At 48.2% G+C, this 26,108-nt stretch overlaps 1 protein-coding gene and 1 non-coding gene across 3 annotated transcripts in view; one reads left to right on the top strand and one right to left on the bottom strand.

The window, feature by feature from the left end:
• The window catches only part of LOC144093745 (serine protease 30-like), a 75,300-nt gene that overhangs the window by 31,239 nt on the left and 17,953 nt on the right, over positions 1 to 26,108 (top strand). Inside the window, exon 1 of one of the 2 annotated variants that reach the window (XM_077627426.1) lies at positions 4,151 to 4,251. The exons of the other annotated variant lie outside the window; for it this stretch is intronic. The gene's annotated coding sequence lies outside the window, so the exon portion shown is untranslated. Of the gene's footprint in view, positions 1 to 4,150; positions 4,252 to 26,108 lie in introns of those variants that run through there. 2 annotated transcript variants of the gene reach the window in all.
• On the bottom strand, positions 4,847 to 4,920 carry TRNAA-GGC (transfer RNA alanine (anticodon GGC)). Its single transcript has one exon. It is a non-coding gene; the product is annotated as a tRNA-Ala (tRNA).

Below are 26,108 nucleotides of genomic sequence, written 5' to 3' on the forward strand. Positions count from 1 at the left end.
CTTAAGGGTAGAGAGCTCGTCACGCATGGTATCCATTTCGATCGCAATAAAAAAGGAACATAAGGAGACATCCATAATAAATTTGTGCTTTTCTTCTCTCGGCTCCTGATATGGCAGTTCCCCGTGCAACCGATCGGCGTTCAGCGTCCAACGAATAGCCATCCGCGCACATTCCGTCCGTGTAGGTCACAGCGACCGTTCCACAGCGATCAAGAGAGTGTGCGTTGCTCTTCCTGGACTGTGTGACCTATTGCATCGAACTCTATCGGGCAGAGACAAGGCTGTACTGTCGGCTGACCTGAAAGGCCGCCTTGTGCAGGAGTAGGTCGCCATCTCAGATGGAGATGGCGACCTACAGCAGCAGTTTCTGTCGCCGCCGCTCTGGTAACAAGTTTCTTAGTGTCGCGGCCATCTGATGCTCGTATGACTCGACAAATAGACAATGAAAGCTATAAGCGTTTTGGAATTCTGACGGGGTAAAATGGGATGCGACTGTATGATTAAAGCGAACACGGTCTCGCCTCTAGCATCATTTGTGCAGTGTATACTGTAAGGCATAGCTGATAACATCAACTGAAGCGCCAGCCACGAAGAAACAGCGTTATTAGCTCTTGAGGCGAGGCGTCAAAAGCGTGGGGCTGCAAGTCAGTTTCTGGGACGTCCTGAGAGAATTTTAACTGCTGGTGCTGCATACTTTTTTTCCTAACACCGCATCTGCTACTGCGTGTCATAAGCGCAAGGTAGACGCCAAGCGTACAGTCGGCGGCAAATGCTTATGGGATGCGTGTGCTCGGGAGGAAATGTATAGTAACGCTGCCTCGCGGCACAACTAGTATTGGAGCCAGCGGATGGAGTATTGATGTCTCCCCTCAAAGCCGTAGCCGTTTCAGGCGGTAAAATTGCGTGGCAGCGTAGAATGAATGAATAAAATTTTTATTGAAAATACCCAGTAACGGAGGATGGGCTGCCCTATTGCAAAAGCCACTGGACTGCGCTGCATGCCGCCAGGTCCCTCACCACCAACCCCCGTCGGTGCGTAGGGTCAGGGTTGGAGAGCGGGCACTCCCACTGCTCGTGCGTCGGGTTCCTGAGTGTATCTATTCTCGCATTGTTTCGGCAGGCCCATGCCACATGGTAAAGGTCGGCCGTTTCGTTAAAAAACTGGTATTGCGAAATAACTTTTGTTTTTGTACTCACCCGCATCTCATAAACCTTTGCTGGCGATTGCACCCGCAGTTATAAGTTTACGAAGATGAGTATGGCGAAGGTTTGGCTTATGGTTTATGGGGGGTTTAACGTCCCAAAGTGACTCTGGCTATGAGGGACGCCGTAGTGAAGGGCTCCGGAGATTTCGACCACCTGGGATTCTTTAACATGCCCTGACATCGCACAGTACACGGGCCTCTAGAATTTCGCCTCCATCGAAATTCGACCGCCGCGGCCGGAATGGAACCCGCGTCTTTCGGGCCGGCAGCCGAGCGCCATAACCACTCAGCCACCGCGGCGGCTGACTATGGCGAAGAAATTTATTTGCACAGCATCCGTGATGTATTGTTGGGAGATTTAATGGTACCCTCTCTATCCTCGCACTCAAAATTAGGCTGCGTGTATAGTGCATGTACTGCGTGTTTCATCTAAGACTGTTAGCAGTTTTTAAAAATAGGCTTTTTGAGTTAGAAGAGCGCTTTCTACGTACAGCATAACATTGTACGTGGCGGTACGCATCAGATTACAGTTAAATGATTTAACTATAGTATATATAGCAGGCTATTTAACTGGTATTAAATAGCTATCTTTTTATTGATTACTGTTAGGCTGCTCACTTATTCACATGTTTGTAGGCCACGTAATTAATCTTCATAATAATAATAATTGGTTTTTTTGGGGAAAGGAAATGGCGCAGTATCTGTCTCATATTTCGTTGGACACCTGAACCGCGCCGTAAGGGAAGGGATGAAGGAGGGAGTGAAAGAAGAAAGGAACAAGAGGTGCCGTAGTGGAGGGCTCCGGAATAATTTCGACCACCTGGGGATCTTGAACGTGCACTGACATCGCACAGCACACGGGCGCCTTAGCGTTTTTCCTCCATAAAAACGCAGCCGCCGCGGTCGGGTTCGAAGCCGGGAACTCCGGATCAGTAGTCGAGCGCCCTAACCACTGAGCCACCGCGGCGGGGCGTAATCTTCAGCGCACCGAATCAGACGTATTTATTTACACAGGGAAAATATATGCCGTATAGTAGAGAGGCGCAAAGAGCAAGCTTCTTCATCAGTCATGACATATCCCGCAGGAAAGAACTGCACACCGTGTTCTCTCCCACCAAGCAAGGGCCTCGGATCCAATTAAGCGCATCTGAGCCTGCAGAGCACTCGGCAATGATTCTTTCCTCCGATAAAACTAAGGGTGTGCGCACTTGTGTGCAATGTATCAGCCTTATCTGCAACGGACCCGTAATCGAGCCAGAAAAAGAAATCTGGCTCGGAGGTTTCATTGCCCTTCGCCACCCGCGGACTCGGAAAATGTATTCCTGTCTTGGCTCTCCCTGCCTATACTGCCGCGCAATCGGAAAAAGTAAAACTGCCGCTTGTGACGAATGGTCTGGGACCCTGCCTTCGCAATTATAGAAACACCGCGGCGAAGTCCACTTACCGCCGCCGTGAACGACTGCGTGGTCAGGGAATTGAGCTACTGGGCATCCCCAAGTCCGGCTAACTCGAGCCCTGATTGCACGTGCGGTCACACGGCGATAAGCGTGAAATTCTAAACCTTTCGAGCGAAATTCCCAGATTTTGGAGCTAGTTGGAGATAAAGAGACAGAAAGGCGGCGAGGAAATTTTCGGCCATATACATTTGGAACACCGTTCGCGGGCAGCTCCTGGCGTCCACATTTTGCTCTGAAGGCCATATTCTTATTTATTTTTAGACAAAGATAAATAGAATCATATAGCCACTGCCTTCAAAGGATAGTATAATAAGGGAGTTATTACTCATTGGCATTACTCATTTCTCATTACTCATTCCATGCACGCAGTATTCTCGTGCCTTTTTTGTACACCTACTAACCACTGTAACAGCTTTAGTCCTCTTCCATGCGGAAGACATTGTATATCCTTGTTCATCTCTTCTTACTTTACTGTTTTCTAGCGCGAAACTTCCGGCTCAGCCTTTTGTCCAGCAACAGCTCGTTGAACCTTCAACTGAGGGACTTCCTCAACAGCGAACGCGTTCCATTCCTCTGTCCATTATCGGCAACGCCGCACCACACACTAAACTGATGGAGGAGGAGGCACGCGCACGTAATAATGACCACGCGTGATCTACATGCCCAAAGACATGCCAGCACACTTCCTCGTGGCGTCTTCATAACGACGCATTCTCATCGAGCGCAAAGCCATTGTTATTACATTAACACCGGCTCTGTTTCGACCTCCCCCTTTCTTTCTCCATTATTCTTTGTGTCTCCTGGTGTACCGTGTTATAGACGTCTTTGTGAAAATGGCGGTCTTCGTCGACACTCGCGTCTCTTCCCCTATGCGACGCTATCGAGCAGCAAGCACGTTTCCACGTGGGCCCCAATCGTTCGCCCGAAGGAGGAGGCGTCCCCCTCTCTCTTCGAGGACAACGTAATGCACGTAACACCAGCGCTCGTCCCAGAAAGGACGTTGTTGCTGGGAGGAGACATCGGAGGGGGCCCGCGACCGGAGTGCCCTCGGGAAACTCCGAAAGCTATTTTACGGGTCAGCGGCGCGACGCGGCGGACAAAAGAGAAGCGATAGGCCGCTTAACGAACTCCGGGGCTGCGAGACGTTTAAGAACTAAAAAAGAAGCAATACATTAGAGAGAAAGAGAGAGAAAACCGAAGGAAGCACCGGCAGCCGAGAGCTGGTTTTTCAGAGGCCCCAAGGAAAGTGAAAGGAAAAGTAGGACGACTCTTCAACTCGGCGGAAGAAAGGAAAGAGAACCGAGATTCGGTTAAAGAAAATAACTAAAAGAAGAACAGAAGTAGCCCCCTAAGCCCGATAAAGCAGCAGCGGAGTGCTGGGCCAGCGTAAGCTTTCGCTTGTTCAGCTCTCGCTTACTCATGACAACGTGTCCGTCGCTTTCTTCTTCTCTGCCGGATTACGATAAGCGATGAGATGCCCAGAGCCCCCTCGAAGTTGCGTTCGTGAGAGCTCGGTAGCTGCTCGGCATGCAGGTCGCGCCCTGAACACACCACGGTGCACGCGCAGCCAACGGTGTTGCATACGTAACGTGAGTATAGCCTGCGACTTGTGAATGCATGCGTGCGCGTACGTGGGTGAGCGGAACGAGTAATCGGCTGTTACTGCTGCGTAAACTATGTGAGTGAAGTTGCTTGTAAAACCAGGAAGGAAATAACAGGCGCATCTGTTGCGAGACATCTCTCAGCTCGTGTCTGGTTTCCTTATAAAAATGTTCTATAGACAGCTTATAGACGTTTTATAGACTCTATAGGCTTCCTATAGATATTTCTTTTGTGTAAATTCAGTCTATAGACTGTCTGTAGACAAAGTCTAATAAAAGTGTATGGCCATAAATCTATAGATTGTCTATTAACTCTCTATAGGATTTGTATTGACTAAAGACTATTATTAGGATTTGTCTACAGATAGTTTATAGACTTTATAGACAGATACCTATGGACAGTCTACAGACTATCTAAAGAAATTTTTGCAGGTGCGTGCGCCCGCTAGTGAGTGTAATACTGGTTGAACTACATTCGTAATGAGGGAGGAATTACTCATTAGCATCCACCCAAGCGCAGCCAAAAGGCTACGAAACAAAGCTATACAGCTTTCTCAGAAGCTTCGCAGTTAAAGGAAAATTCATCCTGGTCCGGGGTTCGAGCCCGGGTCCACCGCTTCGCCGGAGCAGTCGCTCTACCAACTGAGCTAACCGGGACGGTAAGCTTATGGTAGGGCGAGAGCGAATTGATCAATAACTCGAAGTGGGAACAGTGTTAGTTCCAGTTTGTTGATCTACATTCATGGGCTGCCTGACGTCGCTGTTCTTACTTGTGTGTATAGAGGTTAGCGTGCTTGTCTAGAGCGCTGGAGCGGTGGGCTGCGGGACAAATAGCGCGAAATCTTACCGCGCCTGTTGTGCTGCGGGCACTGTGCTTGTGCTTTTGCCGTTCGTGTAGCGATGCGCCAGCCATTGAGGGCAAGGATTACTTGCGAAATAAACCACTATACTTGCTTTAACACCTCGCATTTTAGGTCCGCCGACCGCAGCTTGACGGCCCTGGATAAGCCTGCTTACGTCTTTACAAGTTTGCAATAGGCGAAGGTAGCCGAAAGTGTGGTGCAGCGCGCTCTTGCGGTATGATAAGGGGAAAAATATTCAGAATGAATTTAGACAACATATGATGGGTATCAGGTAAGCTTCGCGGCCACCTGGACGGTGTTCGTCTACCTGACTGGGCTGTAGCGAAAAGGTTAACGTTAAAACTTGGATGCTACAAGTGCAACCTAGCTCTCACCTTGTCTGCTTCCCAGTGAGCAGCTGGAGTTCTCCACACAACACGGCTCTGTACTGTCTTGTCGGGCCATGATAAGGACTTCGAGTGCGTCAGTTATTTATTTCATGAAGCACCTCAAACGATACTTTATCGCTGGCCCATCCAAACGCCAAAATGCGTTTACAGCTGAGAATACTACGAGAAGATATAATGAAAACAGCTGGCAGTAGTGAGCATGCCACGCCCCCTAGAGGAGATGAACTCGTTGTCTGGCCTGTACTCGTTCAGAATCAGAAGAAAGTGGGTGCACATTAACGATAGCATCAAATCCCGGGTCTGGTGTTAAAAATATTCGCTCTGCTTCCCTTCCTCTTTTATTTCTGTTTTAAAATTAATTTTATTTTAAAGTCACGTAAAAAGCCCCAGATATCAAGTATTCACTCCACCCTTCATTATATCTCCCGACCGAAGAGCAGCATCATATTCTAGTTGATATGCTCTCTTTCTTAAAAAAAAAAGAAAAAGTTCCTTTCGTTGATGAGTCGCATTTTTGTGTCACCAGCCTCCGATCCGACAAAATTGCAGACTTAGCACAGTGAAACAGCGCCAAATCTGCATGCGTGCACAGTGGAACCCTGTTAATTTTGTCTTTTTCGCCACGATGACAACAAACCTATAATTTTCCCACGCTTCTCGCATTATACGCATCCCAGTGTTCGAACAGCAGCGTATCGGCGACTTCATGATTGGTCCTAAGCTGTTATCATCCCTTGTCACAAGTGAATAACCACAGTGGAAGTCGGCGTAGGACGCAGCCACGTTTCCTTTTGTTCTTTCTCTTGTGAAAAACGTCGAGAGAGCCGTTCCAAAGCACATGGCGCTTGCATCTAAAAAAAGAATCCATGCAAGCAGCACCGTTATACAAATTGCCCCGACGAAAATTTTTGAACAAGTGAAATGGACGTGAAACATGTGAGCTCGTAGGTGCGACTGTTTACCGGCCGAACTTAATGCGAGACCAAACCGAAGGAGCCTCGAGCAGAAAACTGACTGGTCGGAGCTCATTTGGAGAACACTTTCCGCACTTTGTGTACTTTATGCAAGATGGTATAAACAGTTTCCACGCAGGTGCCGATGTAGACTCGTCTCTGGTGCATGAGGTCAGTCGCCGGTCCCCCCATAACCGCTTATCTCTCTCACTTCAGTTATTATGGCACGCGACCCGCTGGTACGTTCCCGATCCTCCTTCGGTTTTGCTCCCAGTAAAAGTACGGCCTTCTTTGAGATGCGGCGCCCACGAGAGTATGTTTATCACGTTAGTAACGCACTAACTACGTGTCTCACTCCAACAGCGATGAATGCAAACTCATATCGTTTCACATTATTGGAGATAACGGATTAGCACACGCAGTTCTTCGTGCAGAAACGTGGACATTTTCGCTGTATAAAACACGGCTTAAAAGGGGTCGTGTGAATTACTCAAAACCGGACGGTGCTCATGTTTTGCGAGCGCCAAGCATAATGAGTGGCCCCATCTTTCGAGACCGACCACATGATGAAAACTAACTCCATCGAAAAAAAAAAAAGGAAAGCTTGCAATTTGAATGCACCTCGTACGATGTGTACATATGCGGAAAATGATGCACTCCACGGGGCACTGAATCCCCCGTGACGGTGTCCCCTCCCGCATGAGAAACAAACAAGAAATCGTACATGAGAGAGGAAGCCCGCCCCAGACGACGCCCGAGCTGTCCAAAGACTGCGCTACTTTCCAAGTCAGGTTTTCGAGGGTCCAGCGCGCGAAGGGGGCCGTTCAAGAAACAGGGTCACGCCGATGTCTGCCGGACAACATGCCACCCGCGCGAACCACGCCTAGAGGGTGGATAAACGTCGCCCGTATATGTATACGTTCCCGCAAAAAAAAAAAAAATCTACATAAGCGAAGTTCCCCGCTTCCCTGCACAGACGAGGCGGCGCTCATTCGCCCAGCAGACAGCGGGCGGGACCTTGGCACTTGACTTTCTTCGTCGATGCAAGGCACCGCGCAAGGCTTCCAGCCTTGAGGCCAAAGAATAAATAGCAAATATAAACGATAACAGCGCGGTCGACATCGAGGCATCCTCGCTCGTGGCCCGCACGGTATGCGATCCCCGTATGTGCGCTGTCCGTCCGCCGCAACTATTTTAAAACCACTCCGCGGATGTCTGTCCATCACCGAGAGCGGCCGAGATATACACACATACATACATGCAGGCAGCGACGAAACAAGCCCCGCGAATCGCGGGCCTCGGCTGACTCGGCCTTTGTAGGACAGCGAGACGGGCATTTTTTTCTTGTTTTTTTTTTCTTTGTCCACTTTTGTGCGCAGGGAAGCGAGGGAAAATAAAATGCGAGAAATTGTCCGCGTTCTGACTTTCTTCCCATTTCGTTTTCAGCCGCGGTTATCCGACGCGCGCTGACAGCGTCGTATTCGTTCTGTGTACCCAAGGTACGGTGAGTCTAAACGAGCGTGGCGGCGAGAAACTAGAGGAGATCGTCGTGGCTTTCCTTACTGCGACTACGTGGAGAAGTTAAAAATAATCTACTCAAGACGCGTAGACGCAAGCGGGTAGCTACGTCGTATTTTTCTCTTTCTTACCTCGTGACAACTTGCGCATTTTATGAATGTGGTACAGGTAAGGTCCACTTTCTCCAGCGACTGCAGAGAACGCCTCTTCATATACGAGTGCAATGCACTCTAAATGCTGCGTAAAATGTTTACATCTAGTGTTCTGCAGGCCAAACAAACAATAGTGGAAGCAGTAGCTGTGTTTGCACAGTGTTACCAGTTGGATATGTTTTAAGTCAACCATTGCTGCAACGAAATTTTCCCATAGTTTCGTAGTTACCACGGCGCCTTACTCAGAAAAAAATAAGTATTTCCTCCGTTCCAGATAAAATAAAAAAAAATAAAGAGAAGTCTCTGACCACTCAATTTCAAGCATTGTACGTCTGGACCATACCTATTACGTCAAAGACAGACAACAGCACGCGAAGGGTCTGGTCAGAGTGCAAACTCAAACGGACTGTCCAAAGCTGCAGTTTGTCCGCTGTAGTTCGGCCGTCATGATTATAACTAGGGGTTGGACTTTTCGGTTCTTGTTTTTTGAAAATCCGGAGAGCTTTTTTCGATGTTTATTTCAAAGTGCAGCAAAAAGAAAAACAGTCATTCAACCGTAGAAAGTAATTATTTTCTATGGTTGAGTGACCATTTCGGTGATAAAATGTGGCATTCCTGTGCATTAGAAAGTCACTTACAGTATAACGTGACCATTTTGAGAGCACCAGCAGTCGATTTGCCAGTATTTAACGCACAAATGATCGTACCTGTGCTTGCAGAAGGAAATGATATCGCGATTTTAAAAATCTGCACAAAATAAATTATCGAACCGACAGAAAAAAAAAAACTTCAATTGAAGTTTGCTTCTACAGTTCTCATGTTGTCGGGTTGCTGCGCTGGACACAGCGAGGAGGAGGGGGCATCATGCGTTCTGCGTGCTGACCGCAGCGATGGAACTGCCGCTGAATCATGTGATGGTGGTGTCGGTGTGTTATCCCACAAAAGGTTGCTGTCTTAACCCCGCGTTCCCTCCTTCTTGTCTCGATTTACAAGTTCATTTCATAGGCCAGGTGTTATCGGCGGAGCGCGCAGAGCCCATGTCGAAGGCAGAACAAAATTCACGAACCTCACAGTAAGCATGGACTACGACTATGGCAATGCGCGCTCAGCATAGATGAGGATTTCCAATTCTTTTTCTTAGTCTCACCATAGTATTTGCATAGATGAGGAACATACGGCGTCATGAATGCATCAGGCCCATCCCATGCTCCGTGCTTTCATTCTTCATGATGCGCTCCGCTTCTGCCTGCGCTGTAAGCTGCACATTTTCTCAAGCTTTGAGTTTGGCTTCGTCAGAGGTGTTAAAATTATTAACAGAGGGGAACTTTGTCGTGGAATTTGGACTAGGTGCAACAAACACTGGCCTTTGAATTCTTTATCGGATCCCTTGTCAGGAGGGTTTCGAATATGGGTGCTATTGCTGTTATGTCGTTTTCACACCCAATGCGTTGCTTTACTCAGGGGTCGAAAGTATCGCATGCTTCGCCAAGGAAGAAGAGCATTGAGAGGTCACCACATTATTTAGCAATAAAGCTAAACAGACTTCGTATTATGTACACAACTGTTATCAGTTCCCTGTAAGAGAAGTTACTTGACATGCCGAATGTTGCAGCCGTTTCCTCAGACCGCTCGTCAGCCAATGCTTTCCTTCTCGCCTCATGGACGTGAGGCCGCTCTACCTGCTCACGACAGGTGTACATGCATCATCATCATTATAATCGTCATAAGCCTGACTACGTCTACTGAAACACAAAGGCCTCTCCCATATCTCTCCAATTAAACCTGCCCTGTGCCAGCTGCGGCCATATCCTATCCCCGCAAACTTATTTATCCAAGTTTACTGCCTTAACGCACAACGCACTCAATCGAGCATTTACCTCTTTGTCCTGTTTCTCTGTCATTCTACCTTATATTAATCTCGCATCTGGTTAGAGCATACAGTACATACTGAACGGGACCGCGATCTTGTGTAGGCTGCTCCCCCAAATTGAGAGCCGATACTTTAAAAAACTATTAATAGTAATTGCATTTCACTTCTGAATCAATTTCCTTGCGCGATGCACTCCGCAGGAAACTGCCAGATAACAGCTAATTACTTCTACCGTTTTTGTTATCATCCAGCATGCACTACTTTGAAACTTTGTGCCATCTAAAACAGAATTCAGAAACCTGTCTGTATGGCGATGGCCTACCACAAGGAGACGCCACAGGACTAATAAGACGAGCATTACTTCAGCTCGTTTGCTTGCGGATTTTGAATTCGTGGCGTCCGGTTTCCCGGTGCATTGTTGTTAAAAGTTATAGGGTTACAGAAATACCGAATGCAATAAATGGAACCGAATATGATTTCATTTATGAAGATGGTGGTGACGAGTCGGGCCTGAGCAACGGCGACAGCGATAGCTGCCAAGAAAATTAAAAACAACTACTTGCCAAGAATAGCGCCAGGCTGTATGTATAGGAGCAACGTATTTTCACTAAAATATACGTGGAAAATTGAACTGAAGATGCTGCTTTCGTGTCTGCGCCCTGCCAAAATCATGGAAACAAAAGAGATGCGGCCTTTAGTCGAGCGTACGCGGTACGTTATCCTGAGCGCTTAAATACGGTCTTCTGTAGCCTATAAAGTTATCATCGGTTCACGCAGTACCAGTACGCTTCGCTATCAGTACAACCAGTGTCCTTTAATACTTTCACTGTTCATGAAGCTTCGCCGTGATACTAAGGCTGACTGGGGCGACCGCACCATGTCGCTAGGCGTCGTAAGAGGGCACCGAGCAGACGGCGAAGAGCGTGTTCGAATCTAGCTTTTGCGGCTAATTCTGCGCATTGCGGCTATTATGTCGCATGTGAGCGCCGTGAAGGATGCCGAACACCTGCTGTTTACCTGGCTGCCATTCCGGCTGCAAAGGAAAGGAAGAAAAGGTGCTTTTTTTTTCCGCAGCGACACCGAACGGCGTGAAATGTGGAAGGGGGCATTTCCGCGGCTGGGAACGGAATGTTTTACTTTCGATTCCATGCATGTTCGTGTCTGTGATAAAGCGTTTCGACGTGAGTCAAATAGTTCGTGTCAATAAATAGTTTGTCCAAAGTGTTGTCACGACGCAGCGCGCGAGATACAGAACGTCAAGCATGGTGCGGCACTGGGGTTATCGATGGCCTCCCGGCATGTTTGCCGAACTCTAATTGGTGACCTCGGCCGATAAAACATGGAAAACGTCGCCAAACGCCACCAGCTGGCCACGAGTACGTAGACACTGTGGCGATCTTGGGCAAGAACTTCTCCGACACCGGCAGCTGTTGCAAATGGTGTTGCGATGAAGGTAAATAGCAGGGCTGCGCACATTACCGCTCATGAAGCGGAAGCACTGACGGACACAAATTTTGTGACAGGGTGCACGCCTGAACTTCATAAAAAAGACCGACCATGAGTGCACGCGTGACGCTTACGAGCAGCGCGCAATACCTCGTGAACAGTTAGAAAGAATTAAATCAACAAAACTGGTGATAACGCGGCGGCTGCATGGCGCAAGTGGGTTCTTGTTATATATAAACTCACCAGGCGTTATTTTATTGCCTCTTTAACCCTTTGACATGGCATTGTTTGTTTGCATCGAAAAGAAATATTTTTCCGCCTAAATACTGTACTCAGGCATCAAGAAAGACAACTTGCTAGTTTTCCAGCGCAAAAAAACTAGCGGTTGATTTTTTTGCAGCCATGTGCGAAATTTCGTACAAAGTGTCTTAGCTGATGAAAACAGCCACATTTAAAAGCCGCGACTTATCAAATAAACAACCGAAAGAATGCGGAAATAATTTATATTTCGAATGTGCGCATTGGGTTCGAACCCGACCGCGGCGGCTGCGTTTATATGGAGGCAAAACGCTAAGGCGCCCGTGTGCTGTGCGATGTCAGTGCACGTTAAAGATCCCCAGGTGGTCGAAATTATGCCGGAGCCCTCCACTACGGCACCTATTTCTCTTTCTTCTTTCACTCCCTCCTTCATCCCTTCCCTGGTGTCCAACGATATATGAGACAGATAGATACTGCGCCATTTCCTTTCCCCCCAAAAAAACCAATTATTATTATTATTATCATTGCTCTTAAAATGAGGAGAAAAAAATGACGTTACTACTGATGGCAAAATATGTTCGCACAAAAAGGGAGGCGTCAGAAGGTGGGCGGATGAGGTCAAGAAGTTTGCAGGCAAAGGGTGGATGCAGCTGTCAAAGGACAGGGTTAATTGGAGAGACATGGGAGAGGCCTTTTCCCTGCAGTGGGTGTAGTCAGGCTGATGATGATGATAAAAAAGGAGGACGACGTGCTACCCCGTGCACTGTTTCGCGAAATATCATTTACTGAATTCTCTGCACGGGATAAAAAAAAAAGACTAGCTTATTTGCGACGTGAAGCATGTGAAATTCACCCGAAGCAAAATAGGTCACTGCTAGCTGCAGCCCACTCTGAGAAGAAGGTACGAGTTCGCTTTTCACACAGTAGTTTACACAGCGTGTCAAAGGCTTAAAAGAATCCATTCTGCGCCGACGTGAAAATTCGTAAGCATGGAACGAGAGGGGATGTTCAGAAACGTGATGCAGTGAAGTGTACGACGTGAGTGCCATCATCAAGGAAAGAGGATGCGGTGCTGTACCCCTATATTCACATGATGCCAAGGTAAAGAAAGGCAGCATGGGTCCTAATATTTTTGTTTTATAGCTTGCATATATGGCCGACTGTTTCTTAAATTAAACCTGAGTATTGGAATCTGACAGGCATACGATTTCGGTTTGTTCCTTGCATATACCGGGCGTTTCAGCGAACTTTCAAAATTTTTCTGAAATATCCCTTTTGGAGTAAGCCGCCGCGGTGGCTGAGTGGTTATGGCGCTCGACTGCTGGCACCGAAAGACTCGGGTTCGATCCCGGCCGCGGCGGTCGAATTTCGATGGAGGCGAAATTCTAGAGGCCCGTGTACTGTGCGATATCAGTGCACGTTAAAGAACCCCAGGTTATCGAAATTCCCGGAGCCCTTCACTACGGCGTCTCTCATAGCCTGAGTCGCTTTAGGACGTTAAACCCCCATAAACCAAACCCACAAACCAACCTTTTGGAGTCAAAATATGCCTTTTGCGGCATAGTATTACCAGTGTTGGCGGACACCAGAAAACCAGTGAATCGTCTTAAGTAGCAAGCTGGTTAACTACTCTTTTTAATAATTAACTCTTTAACTAGTAGACTTAGGCGCCTAGTTGCAATTAGAAATTTGTAGCCGGTCATCAGTAATAGCCATATCAGTTTTCAGCATTCCTAAAACGCGATTATCCTCGCCTCTGTGGATCGACAAAATTTGGCTGCATCGTGCGGAAATACATGCGCTTTCGAAAGCATGCAGGCCAAGCAACCCCTCCAGTGCAAGTAACTAGTCGAAAAAGCCCAATATTGTCGAGACACAGCGCCCAGGGTAATCGCGTTTTCGAAATTCTAAAAACTGATATTCCTATTACTAACGACCGGCTACAAATCTCTAATTGCAACTAGGCGCACAACTCTACTAGTTAAAAAGTTTATTAAAGCGAAAGCTTATTTTTTAAAATTCGTAAACCAGCTTACTACTTAAGACGATTCACCGGTTTCCTCGCGCCTGCCAACACTGGTACTATGCCGCAAAAGCCATATTTTTACCCCCTAAAACCCAGCTTTGAAATCTTTTGAAATAGTTCCCAGAAACATCTGGTATATACTGTTACGTTTGGAGACGCCAACATGCCAAGAATATTAAAGCCACTGGGAATCATCAATCTACCGAGGCTTCAAAGGGCCGTCGATGTGGTTGCAGCGCTACGAGTGCAGGTGGTGGCGTCTACAAGGGTCCTTCCCCCCCCCCCCCCCCTGCTGTTTGAGAAAGGCTTTGGTGAACTCGTCTTTTGTTCTCAACACCGGACCCACCCGGGACATTTTTCTCCCGGAGGGGACGGCGGGGGAGCCGGCGAGCGGCGGAACTGCAAATCAGCCGTGACAAATGCGGCCGGGTTTAACTACGCCAACGTCTCTGGAATCTTCGTGCGTCGAAAACAACTTCGACTTGGACTGTGCTTTCCCACGCTCTACGTGAAAGCTTCTGCGAACTGCGGTGGGATCCATTCGCCCCCACGCTACCGCTGTGAAGTGCAGGTGACTGACCTTCGACGCTCTCAGTGGGACCCCCTTCGGGCTATTCATCACTGAAGCCTGGACAGCGCGGACCCCAATCTGCCAGAAGTGGCAAGAGTGTGTGGCTGGGGGTGGACCCGGAAGACTGGACACGTGATCTACATCACAGTGATTCGACGCATTTTTAATGAACTAGATTCCCCAACTAGGGACCTGGGGACAGCGGACCCTATTTAAGCAGCGATCTGGCGTGTGTTCGCCAGCTCCCGATTCACTCTTTCAATCTTTGTATAAATGTAAATAAACCCTTCAGTCTCTCCTTCACCTCGAAGACCCTCTCATCTCTTCGTCAACCCCACTACAGCAGTCTCCCGTTCCGGAACCCGGGGACACCGACCTTGGCGAGAGACGGCACAGGCGAACCAGGGGCCCGCATCTAACAACTGGTGGCAGCGGTGGGATCGAAGCGTAATCCCCCCAACACCGGTGACCTGCTATGGAACTTGGAGCCCCGCATCTAACAATACGCTGTGAAAATGAACCTGAGAGAAATTATTCGGAGTGAGCAGTTAATTACAGTCGTGCAGGTGACCACCTAGATGACCAAACTGAACAAAGCGAGCCGCTTAATAAAACCTCAGGTGTCTACGGCTAGTTTGAAATTTGTTTTTGGAAGCGCTCGCGAAATGGCGCATGAAGGCACCACAGATCGTTAAGTGTCGTCGTAAAGACTAGCGTTACTCGAGGCGGTGTGTGCGCCAATCAATGAGCTTCCACCAAACACGTCCCCTCAAAAATTTATGCGTTTACAGACGAAAAGCGTGACATTACCACTGCACTCCTGTGCCGCATATGGCAGACGTTCGCATACCGGTTGCGTGCGTAGTTCGCTGAATCGCCAAGGCTGCAGCGAAATTTTCACCCCGCGGCTTTTTGGTATAGCAACCTCCCTCATCCACTATTTTTCCAGAAGGCTTATGCTTTGCACTCCACAAAGAACGCGCAGGTGAAGAGCGGCAATATAGCTGTCGGACCCAGTATTCCAGCGTGACCGCTGCCGCTTCAAGTTAATCTCGGATGTATGAAAGTTATCTGGGGAAGTATTGACAATATGCAGCTAAAGAAAGCCAGAGGGAGCACCTTTCTATGGAGTTGCTATATCGCATAGTAGACATAACATCCACTTGTGGTCACCAAACTTTCCTCTCCAAGTTAGGCTTCTGCCAGCAAAGTCACACTGAAATATCTGCTCCTTGCACTTGGTCTCACTCGGGAGACGCTATCAGCACTCGAAGGTGTATATAGGCATGTTGTTCAGCACCCGCCTCGGTGGCTCAGTGGTTAGGGCGCTCGGCTACTGATCCGGAGTTCCCGGGTTCGAACCCGACCGCGGCGGCTGCGTTTTTATGGAGGAGAAACGCTAAGGCGCCTGTGTGCTGTGCGATGTCAGTGGACGTAAAGATCCCCAGGTGGTCGAAATTATCCCGGAGCCCTCCACTGCGGCACCTCTTTCTTCCTTTCTTCTTTCACTCCCTCCTTTATCCCTTTCCTTACGGCGCGGTTCATGTGTCCAACGATATACGAGACAGATACTGAGCCATTTCCTTTCCCCAAAAACGTATTATTATTATTATTATTATTAATATTATTATTATTATTATTATTATTATTATTATTATTATTATTATTATTATTATTATTATTATTATTATTATTATTATTATTATTATTATTATTATTATTATTATGTTGTTGTTGTTCAGCTGCGACATGCGCCATGGAGTGCCAGCGCCTGCGCCGCTCCGGTGCCCTACACCCTAGGAGGTTGGGGGCACATATATAGTGGCAGCTCCCGTCCCCATAGAAAACCTGGGGGAAGCTTCGTGGCCAGTAAAAGCATTGAAGGACTATGGTACAACTAAGCATTTCGGTATAACTGGTGCCTCATTGTAGTGAGGCAGCATTTGTCTCGCTACTTCCACGTCGTATCAGTGTAGAAGTAAGCACAGTTCCACAGACGATAAAGTCATTGCCGCGTCCTTACTGCTTTGAGGTCTTCTGTACCTAAGCATATATCTATAAGAACCAGGCTGCATGTCGACTCCTTGCGATAAATAAGCACTCAACCACGCGACTTGTCACTTCTCCCTTTCTCCCCCTCCTTTCATTCCGCCAGCACGGAGTAGCAGGCGAGAGGCGTACTCGTCGGCCTACCTCTGCATCAATCTTTTTACAGCGACTCACCTGTAATGTGCCTGTGCCCTGAGTTTCGCGCAGTAGTAATGCGTAACTGGAGAGTGGTTGCCACGGGAACCATTCAGAGGGCGGTTACCGTGAAAGGAGGAGGGTATGAGGAAAGCGGAGCAATACGTAGTCGGAGGGTAGTTTCCAGGGGAGCCACCGTGGAAGAAAGAGGGTACGGCGAGGGCTTAGTAACGCGTAACTGGGGGGTGGTCACCGTGGAAGGCATTCAGAGGGAAGGTTGTCGTGATTTTGATAGGAGCAGATGGAATGCAAGGGTGAAGTTATGGCGAGATCACATATCAATGCGCACCATCCCACTGGAAACCACATGTGCGGTGGTTACAGTGGCAGGAGAAGGCAGAGTAGGACTGTAGCAGAGGCACGCTCTGTCCGCGGCTGCTGCTATGAAACACGCAGCCCAAGAAGCAGATCAGTGAAGGTAGCGATGCGCGCCTGGAACGGTGGACCAGAGAGGAGTGCCAGTCAAAGTACGAGTAGGTGTGAAAAACTAGTAACAGTACTCTATAAAGTATACATATATACATGCCGCTGTCAAACTCTCTACCCCGAAATATCGCGAAATGAAAATACCTCGACAGCTGCCCCTGAATCTCGCGTTACACAATGGCAACCGTCCTGTATTTATTTTAACCATTACCCTGTTCTATTTTTCTTTTTTTCTGTCTTCGAGTTTCCACAGAAGTCGACTAATATTCAGCTGTACTCCGTATTATTGGTTGGATCATCGCTGGAAAATATGCGGAGGCCGTATACAGGTCTGGCCTCTTCAATACCCATGGAGCGCAGTGCTTCATGAGTATCGCATCTACCTACTTTGCGGCTCACGTTACCGTAAGCGCACGCACGCACGCATGCACTCTTCCAGCTAGGCACCTGTTCCGACACACCCACGCGCACGTTGAAACAAGAAGTCAAGCGCGTCACATGGCATTAACCAGAGCCCTTTCGCCCAGCGACCCGCGAAAGCAGCGCAGAACGAGTGAAACTTCCCCGACGCCCGGAGCTGCCACGGCTGGTCAGCGCTCAGGCGTCTCACGCCCCAGTGGGTCCGCCTCACCCTCGTCCTCTTCGATATGTGGGGTGCACCCAGTGGGGCGTCCGCGAAAGGAAGCCCAGTGGAACGCATTCGCGCGACGATTCAGGCCCGCGCCTTCAACGCCGTGCAGTGCGGGTCGCAAACGCCCCTTCGCGGCACGCTAGAGTTTTTTTTCGCGCGCTTTTTTGTTTTTCTCGCGCGAACGCCGCCCAGCGTACGCGCTTCACTGCTCCCTCAGTTTCGGCCGAGCGGACGGAGGACGAAGCCGGGAAGGGAGATGCCCATACTATATCTGTTCGGGGCACAATTCGAGCCGCGCGAGCGGGAAGCTTTCCTTATTGCGCTTGCGGTCGGCCGCATCGCGCACGATGAGCTATCCTCGGCTGCGTGTGGACGGCTGTATAGACCGCGAGGCCGTTTCTAAGTGAATAATGCCGCGTGCCGCAAACGCGGCACCTCGGATTGGACGCCGCTGCCTGTTCTTGCATGCCGGATTCGCGAAGGAAGATGCGGTGGCGAGAAATCTCGGACGCTTTGCCTTTGCGCCAGGGTTTGTTATTCTTGAGCGCAGCCGCGGTTGATGAAGGTCGACTGCGTAGGAAACATGCTGTGGACTTCTGTGCCTATAAATGAACAAAAAAACACTCACATTTTTCACCCACTCCCGTGGTGAAAGAGCGCAGCAGTAGCTATAGAATCACTGTAAAGATGGAAACTCTGGTTTTAACCTGCCGCGGCGGGTGGCAGTTTAAATAATGGTTGGTCACCAGAGCTTGCTGGGGAAGACAAACTTGGGTGACAGAATACTCACCCGTGGCAGCACCTGCCATCGTAAGGCAGTGGCGCATCGCTTAACCGCTGCACCTCTGCGCTATGAATGGTATGAGGAGGACTCCCAGGGATCTAAGAATATAAAATAGAGAGAGACCGATTTCGCATATATTGTTACGTGACGGCAAGCAGGCGGAGACAGGACTACATGGCAGATGGCGATGGAATGATTTAATGGCGGTCGGCCTAGCGCGAGCGCTCCGTTGTTGTTGTTGTTCACCTCACAAAATGCCGCGCCACTGCCCACTTTGTCGTCTTCTAGTCCGTGACAATAAGGGCATTACGTAACCCATTGACGCTATCGCGTCATACCCTTAAGGCGGAGCTTAAGTGTCCCCACCCCACCCCCCCACCCCTATTTTTACACGCTCAGGTTGCTTGTCGAAATCAAAAAGATAAAATTACTTCCCTACCTTTCCTTCCCTGCACGATCCTGATCCTCTCGATATATCAGCTTCAGCAGTTGACATGAGGAACGGTTCTAAGGTTTCTCTTATTAGTCTCTCGTTCGCGCGGCCAACGATAGCTATTATTTGAAACGAAGGCATGCATTTGTACCTTCAACAATTCAACTATAAGTGTACGGAATGGATCATCCTCTGGTCGCTATTATAATGTGAACTCGCGTTGAAACGCCTTCATAACTGCCAGACAAAGTACAGTTCATGCCGCTGGGGTGTTTCTGCGCGGATCTCTCAGGCTGGCAGAGTTGCGTACAAGAGAAGACAAAGGATTGCCTTTATCGAGTAAATGCTTGTTTCGTAACGGCTGGCGCGCTTTTATCAAACAAGGAATGCTAAAACAAGAACCTCTAAATGCAGAAAATGACAGAACGAAAACACGCTTGTAGCCACCATAGGCGGTCAGTTTAATTAGCTTGGTTTTGGGGTCTGTAAAAGGTCGATAGCCAGACGACAATTGCGCCAGTAGACCACGGACACAAGAACGAGACAAACCACAAAGACGAGTGCAAGCTTTCAACCTTCTAGTTTCAACTGGTTTCGCTGAACCAGTCGAATAGTGCGCGTTCAAAATTGTTCGAAACGAATCGAATGTGCTCCCCAGGTCATGAATGGCGCGAATTTCGAATAAGGCACGCCGTAGCTGTCTTCGTTGACTTTTTCAAAAACAGGGTCCACTCCGACGCCACACTGTGTGCTGCCGTCGGTCTGCGCGAGATGAAGGGTTCAACTCCGCGATGAGGTCCATTCCTGTGGTGGCGTTCGTAATGCTCATACATGGCCTCCAAGTCTGGGAGACGCGGCAGTGCTCAGGCAAGTTTAACAAACCGAGCTTTAATGCTCGATCTCAGAGGCTCTAGCCCGTACGTAGTTAGCAGCCCTCTCATCTGCTCAGACGAGGAGCCCTATTTTATTCGCTGTCGTCATCAGCAGCTGATGGTATTTTTCCTATACGTATGAGATTTTTTTGTGTGCTCTGTGTCTTCTCGGGTCTCTCCGCGCTCTTGAATCATAGATCAGTACCAGTTTGCCCAAATCACATCCTTAATTAACGATGACATGTCTCACACAGAGTTATATACTGACAGTGTTGTGTACGACCGAGTGGAGATTAGTGCTGCGTCTTTCGACAGCTATATATCTAAACATCTCCAAAAGTTATAGCGCCGTATGGCAGTGCCGGCCGGTGCCAGCGCTTCGCTGTTTCGCATGATTTGTTTTATAGGAATATTCACACAAGAAGCAAATTTTCTTACAAATTCGTATTCGATTCAGTTCTTTCACTATTCGACTCGTATTTGATTTGTATTCGATTCGTATTCAATTCGCATTCGATTCGTATTTGATTCGGCTTTCAGCTCCACAGTTCGAATTCGATTCAGTAGTAAAACTAAACTATTCACATTAGATGTGGTTTTCAAAATGTATTATTCGCTCACCCATTTAGCACAGCACGCCGTGGGAGTTTTAATAAACCTCAACTGAAAGTATCCTCTAATATTTGCCCTTTATGCTCTTGTCTCCTCGTTCCTTCACTCCAATCGTCGTCTGACGGTCATTTAGGTTTCGGCTCTCGTAAGCGCCCATCCCGCGTTCTGTTGCGCTCAGGTCATTGAGATTCAGTCCGCATTTCCTTAGCAGGGAATTCGTTGTCGACATCAGGAACAGGCTGCCAAGTTATAATGGTGTGATGCGAAAGAGAGAGAGAGAGAGAAAAGAAAAAAATATTATCCGTCCCAGATCCGCGCTGCTGGTCCAAGTGGGTGGGTTGAGGCTGTGACATAGGCACGCCTGCAGCGCACGGGCATGCAGCGTTCACTTCGATTGCTGATATATAGACCACACCGCTCGCCTCTTCCCGTCCCGAGTTGCACCCTCATTCACACTCGCCGTCATCGCCAATCAAAATTGGCATGTTGAATCAAAGTGGCATGAAAAAATATTTCAGCTTTAGCCCAAAATTTCTCGAAAATAAATGGGCAAAAAAATTATTTCCAAGAAAAAAGAAAAAGAAATGACAGATTATTACGATAAAGCGCAGCTCTTCGCACGTCACCTGCCACCGTTGGCAGGTGGTGTGCTATGGTGCTAGCCACCCTTCGGCATCTTCGCGTGGCAGCCACCTTCCGGCTGTCCACTCCTGTGCTCTCGCCGATACAGGTGGAGTTTCTCTCTGCTACTGCCTGCCAACACGCCACCTGTCATGTCAGGCGGCTGAGTACGACGCGGAACGTAGGAAGGGTTGCCTAAGAGCTGGACTCTTAAAAATGCCTTTTCTCTGCCTTTAGGGCAAAGATGCAGTCATGGTATTTACACAGCTGCGCCCCTGCATTTTCCCCCACATTCTATTCCAGATAAAGATGCGAGTATGTGGCGTTCTGGGGAGCCATATTAAATACTCCTTCTTTCCACAGACACTCTTCTCGATGAGGCTATTATTCAGCGCCAGGCTGTTGCAGAGCCTCCTACTCAATTATTTCGAGCGACGTCCGGCCGCCCATAGAACGCTTCCGTCTATGTGATGCACGGGAGCATGCGCAGAGACATTTTCTTTTCCAGTATCTCCTCTTTATTATTTTTTTTCTGCCAAGCCCCTAGGGGAGGCATTTCTATGGCTCGCAGGAAGGTGTCTGTATAAAAGGCACGTTTCGCGAACACCGGCACCTCCCAGGAGCGAAGCGAGTGCCTCATGCAGCAACGGGATACTTCTGGCGACCAAAGCAGGAACGCAGAGTAGGCGAAACTCAAAGCAACATAAAGAGCTGGAAGCCGCTGACCCTGTTCCCGCAATTAGATGCGCCGTTTCCTCGCACGCATTGACTCCTCGCTTGGTGTTTGTTTTCGGCTCCGATACACGTGTTATTGCGAGCGCATGAATGTGTATAATACAGACGCATGACTGCAAACGCTTAGGAGAGGCTAAAAGTAGCCCCCGTTTCCCGAATCTGCATCCGAACACCTGCGATCTCGCACGTTCGAGTGGTGAGTGTCCGCGTTTTGCCGCGGTCATTTCGCCACTGAGATAATCTCGGAGAAACCTCTTTGCCTTCGGGTCGCCAGGGTCTTTCCTTTGCGCAACATCGCAAAGCAGCTTTCCAGAGACGTGTCTTCTTTGCCGGCATTCACGGTTAACGTCGATTTGAGGTCACCGTGAGCGCATGTTTGCAGCTCTCGGTTTATTCGTCACGTGACCCGAAGCCCGCACTACGAAGAAATGGCTCTTAGAATTGGAAAACCTTAACACGTGGCGCCGGCCTCTAAATGCGTGACGTGAGGTTCTTGCCGAAAGAGCGTTTCAATAAGGGCTGTGTTTACCTTTTTTTTCATGTTTATGTGCACAGTACAAAGGCAGACATGCCCTAGTGCTCCCTGAAAGAATCCTTGTGCGCATTCGAAAAGTACATACGCAGCCACCGAACGACCCTGACAGGCATCAGACAACCTGTCAGCGTAGAAACTATATATTCTCTTTCGTGCCTCTCGAGAGACGACTGCCGCTGGAGCCGAAGGGCAGCGTTTCAACTCATGTTGTGCCCTTAGTTGTAAAGCGCTATTTTTAACCATTGCCTGCCTGTCTTCAGGAGCTAAATTCACGGTGGTGTTGCGTGTACTGGTCGCTCTGTCTCCTGCACGAGCCACTGCATCACGATGCGAAACACCAGTAGATTGAAGTCTGATAGCGACGCAATCGAGTGTACATTGCGCAATCAAAGTCAATGCTTTTCGAGTGAGCGTGTGTGTGTGCGAGTGAGAAAAATGTGTGTGTGTGTGCGTGTGTGTGTGTGTGTGTGTGTGTGTGTGTGTGTGTGTGTGTGTGTGTGTGTGTGTGTGTGTGTGTGTGTGTGTGTGTGTGTGTGTGTGTGTGTGTGTGTGTGTGTGTGTGTGTGTGTGTGTGTGTGTGTGAAGTGACTGAGTGTGTGTGAGAGAGAAGTAAATGAGTGACTGAGTGTGTGAGAGAAGTGCGTGAGTGTGTGTGTGAGAGGAGTGAGTGAGTCTGTGAGAGGAGTGAGTGACTGTGTGAGAGAAGAGGGAGTGTGTGTGCGTGTGTGAAGTGAGTGTCTGAGAGGAGTGATTGAGTGTGTGAGAGAAGTGAGTGAGTGTGTGTGTGAAAAGTGAGTGAGTGTGTGAGAGAGGAGTGAGTGTGTGTGTGTGCGAGAGAGAGACAGAAGGCAGTGAGTGTGTGTGACAGAAGAGTGTGTGTGTGTGAGAGAGAGAGAGAGAGAAAAATGAGTGAGTGTGTGTGAGAAAAGTCACTGCGTGTGAGAGAAGTGAGCGAGTGAGCAGTGAGTGAATTTGTGAGAGAAGCGATTGAGCGTGTAAGAGAAGTGAGTGAGTGCGTGTGTGAGAGGAGTGAGCGAGTGTGAGAGAGAAGTGCGTGAGTGTGTGTGTGTGAGAGAAGTGAGTGTGTTGTGTGAGAGAAGTGATTGAGTGTGTGTGTGAGAGAGAGAGAGAGAAAGAAGCGAATGAGTGAGTGAGTGTGTGAGAGAAGTGTGTGAGTGGAGTGAATGAGTGTGAGAGAAATGAGAGTGAGTGTGTGTGTGTGTCAGAGGAGTGAGTGAGCGTGCATACATGCATTCATGTGTGTGAGAGAGAAGTGAGTGAGTGTGTGTGCGTTTGAGAGGAGTGACTGAGTGTGTGAGAGAAATGAGCGAGTGTGTGAGGGAAGTGAGTGGGTGTGAGCGAGAAGTGACTGAGAGTGCATACATGCATTCATGTGTGTGAGAGAGAAGTGAGTGAGTGTGTGTGCGTTTGAGAGGAGTGACTGAGTGTGTGAGAGAAATGAGCGAGTGTGTGAGGGAAGTGAGTGGGTGTGAGCGAGAAGTGACTGAGAGTGTGTGTGTGTGTGAGAGAGAGAGAGAGAGAGAGAAAGGAGCGAATGAGTGAGTGAGTGTGTGAGTGGAGTGAATGAGTGTGAGAGAAATGAGAGTGAGTGTGTGTGCGTGTGAGAGGAGTGATTGAGTGTGTGAGAGAAATGAGCGAGTGTGTGAGGGAAGTGAGTGGGTGTGAGCGAGAAGTGACTGAGAGTGCGTGTGAGAGAAGTGAGTGAGTATGTGTGATAAAGAAGTGAGTGAGTGTGTGTGTGTGTTGGAGAGAAGTGAATGAGTGAGTGAGTGAGTGTGCGAGAGAGAAGTGAGGAACGTGAGAGAAACGAGTGTGTGTGAGAGAAGTTAGTGAGTGTGTGAGAGAGAGAAATGAGTGAGTGTGTGTGTGAAAGAAGTGAATGAGTGAGTGAGTGTGTGTGAGAGAGAAGTGAGCGATTGTATGTGCGAGAGAGAAGTGAGTGAGTGTGTTGGTGAGAAAAGTAAGTGTGTGTGTGTGAGAGAGAGAGAGAAGTGAATGAGTGAGTGAGTGTGAGTGTGAGGAGTGAATAAGTGTGAGAGTAGTGAGTGTGTGAGAGAAGTCAGTGAGGGTGGTGTGAGAAGTGAGTGTCTGTGTGTGTGAGAGAGAGAGAGAAGTCAGTGAGTGTGTTGGTGAGAGAAGTGTGTGTATGTGTGTGTTTGAGAGAAGTGATAGTGTGTGTGTGTGTGAAAGAACTAATGAGTGAGTGAATGCGTGAGAGAAGTCAGTGATGGTGTGTGTGTGTGTGTGCGTGTGTGTGTGTGTGTGCGTGTGTGTGTGTGTGTGTGTGTGTGAGAGAGAGAGAGAGAGAGAGAGAGAGGTGAATGAGTGAGTGGGTGGGGTACGGGCGGCTTTGAACTGTGTGAGCAGCGGTTAAACGAGGTAAACGTATTTATTTCCTCAGTTAAAACGCCATAAGTGTATACTGTGGGAGCTTTACGACAATGATATTTTTTGCCCTAATGTACCCCTTAGCTCAACCATGTGTTCGGACAGACAGTGATATTGACTTTGCTCAACTTGCTTTCGTCTTTTTTTTCTTTTTCTCTGCGGTAAAACACTGAATGCTGCATTTGCGTTTTTATGTCAAGAAAATGAAATACGAGAAATCCTATTCCTCGTAGGTGGTGATTATAGTATACTTGTATTCCACTAAACACCAGTACGCGATACTCCAGGTTTGTACGTATTCTGCCCTTTTATTCTGAACCGATCAATATGACTGACGGATTGCAACTTGATAGTTATAGCGTTCACCTGCAACGTGTCATAATTCCGTAAAATTATGCGTTGGAAATTTCAAGCATGCGCTTGCTCTCTTGGATGCTTCGTGTAAATTAACGCAATAATTTGGTCTCAACTGCGCCAGGAGAGAATCTTCTGTTTGTGTGTTTATCTGTGTCGTGTGTTCTTTGGAATGATGAACAAGAAGTTAGTAAACGCAGACTACCACATGAAATTCGTGAACTTCTGGTAAATCATGTAGCATTAAATTTCTGCTCCAGTATATATAAGGTTTCGGTTTCAGCAGCCGACTGATGACGTCACAAGGTTGAGGTCACTTTAGACATGCAAAAGCTGCAATATAATCGCATCTCCGCCGTTTTAACTTTCGCCAGTTGTTACGACAGCCTGCCTCAGTAGCCGGATTGACTCCGAGTAAACAAACCACTATTATACTGTAAGTTTTTGTGTCTTACGTGACCATAACATTATTTGTGATGTCATAGTCAACCCTTGAGTGCTGAAACCGAAACTTTAACTACATTGAAAAATAAATTCAAAAATAAATAATTTACCAGGCACAGTGGAATTCCACGCCGTGATTTGTATAGTTACCAGTGCTTCACGCACCTTTCGGAATAATATAAAACACGGATCGAAAATTTCGGCGTTTAACCCCATTAAACCCGTGTTTAAGCAGTTGCTTGTATTTCTTTCATTGTACTCAAATGAAGAAAGGAGTTTAAACGCCATATGACATCACATTGACGTACCACTGTAAGTTCTGATGAGATGAAGCGCGAAACTCGACGCTCATGTCGCGCCTTCAAAGCTTAAATCTATTCCCCCGCGCTCACAGCTACTGTTGCTTGCTGTCGCATAAGTTACGCGTGGTGCATGGAACCTGTCGTGCTGGTGCTGAACCCCTGTGCAACTTCGGGCAAATTCGGCCTGCGCCTTCATTTGGCGTCCCCTTCGTTTTACTAAGTACGCAGAAGCTTATTCTTTCGTCATTCACTAGTGAACCATGCACTCACTAAAAAGGTGCCCTTTGAAACATGCCATTTGCGCCAGATACACGTGCACCGGCAGTGACAAAGCCGCCAGTTGACTTTTAGGGCAAGGTTATACTTAAATAAAACCTTCCCGCTAGCATTGAATTTT

The sequence above is a fragment of the Amblyomma americanum genome, chromosome 6 (assembly GCF_052857255.1).
Source record: "Amblyomma americanum isolate KBUSLIRL-KWMA chromosome 6, ASM5285725v1, whole genome shotgun sequence".
In the NCBI taxonomy this organism is placed as follows: domain Eukaryota; kingdom Metazoa; phylum Arthropoda; class Arachnida; order Ixodida; family Ixodidae; genus Amblyomma; species Amblyomma americanum.